We start from the raw sequence: 1,621 nt of genomic DNA, 5'->3' as shown, positions 1-1,621 counted from the left end.
GGGTTATTTCTACCAAACAAAGGTAGCACAATGGATTTTGGCCTAAATTAATGAAGAAAGTATATTTATTTGCAAAATCTAGTAACAAAAACGAAGAAAAAAATGTTTATTTTCAAAATTTTCAGTCTTTTTCCACTTTTCTAGAAAAAAATAAAACCCCCAGTGGTGATTAAATACCACCAAATGAAAGCTCTGTTTGTGTGAAAAAAATGATAAAAATTTCATTTGGATACAGTGTCGTATGCCTGAGTAACTGGCATTCACAATGTGAGAGCACTGAAAGCTGAAAATTAGCCTGGTCAGGAAGGGGGTAAAAGTGTCCGGTCTGGAAGTGGTTAAGGTTGCCTACCCCTGGTCTAAAGGGTGGGTCAGTAAAGCACATTGGAGTATGAAGGCAGCACTACAAGAGTTAACATGTGTAGTAAAACACATGGTTGCCAAGGGTAATGAAGGTTTCACCTGCATCCTGTCGTAAGTGTGTGCCTGTGATAGGTGGGATAGTCTCTTGCAGGAGAAATGTTGTAGGCACCCCTCTCCATGTGCAGTCTGTCTCCCATAGCAACAGATCTTCGACCTGTGCATAGGTACAGAAGAGAAAAAGTTAGGTGAGTGTACCTATGGGCTCTGCACTAGGTGCATGATGGGATTCCATTCCGTTCCTTGGAGTGAGGTATCGGAGGAGATATACTAGACAGGTGGAGAGGGCATAGGCTCTGCGTGTCCTTCCTAAATGCAGCTGTGACAGTGAAGAGAGTTAACTGGAGTTCAGTTTATTGTTCAAGTGTACACAATGTACAGCACAAGTAAAGGTACCCCATGTGTAAGGCAGTGACCCTATTCAAGGTGCATAGCAAAACCCAGAAGAACTGACCATGGGGTAAACCTCTTTAAATTTAATCCCTCCTGTACAGTACCCCTTTATGTTTAATCCCTCCTGTTGATATATCATAGATGAGCTTAGTAGCCTAATTAGTTAGTTGGGGTATGGGAGAAGAACACCTCAAAGCTGCCAGGATGTAGACCTACACTTAGCTGATCTGCAGGGCTGAATTCCCAGGCAAGGTGGAAGAACAAGCTGGAGTCGTCCTGTCTACCCCTGACCTTCTTCTGCAGGTCCTGTAATGGGGTGCGTATGGCCTTGGGGGCTCTTACATGAGTAGTCCCACGTTACATATGTGAGTAGTCCCATGTTACCTCTTATGTGTGTAGTTTAGGGGGCGCTTTTGACTGCTGGCAATCAAAAGAATGACTTTAAAGCGGTAGTAAAAAAAATCCCCTGCAAGGCAATGGCATAATGTGCTAGTATGCATCATATACTAGCACTGTCACCACTGAAAGGGCTACCATCTTCCCTGATCTTCCTTCTGGGTTTGCTGGCTCAGGTCCTTTGAATGGCTGAGCCATGATGACGTCACCCCCGCGCATGTACACGTGAGTCACGATTTACGGCACAGAGCTCTGAAAGGACGGTACGGTGATGTCACCAGCTGCATCCAGTGTGAATATCTCCTAAACACCGCAAGTTTAGGAGATATTCCACACCTACTGGTAGGCCATATTATAGTCTTACATGTAGGTACAAGTTCTAAACCGGACTTTAGTACCGCTTTAAAGCCTCACT

The sequence above is a fragment of the Staurois parvus genome, unplaced genomic scaffold (assembly GCF_062004578.1).
Source record: "Staurois parvus isolate SC_StPar_1 unplaced genomic scaffold, SC_StPar_1.0 ptg000568l, whole genome shotgun sequence".
In the NCBI taxonomy this organism is placed as follows: domain Eukaryota; kingdom Metazoa; phylum Chordata; class Amphibia; order Anura; family Ranidae; genus Staurois; species Staurois parvus.
Note: the sequence above shows the minus strand (reverse complement) of the source record.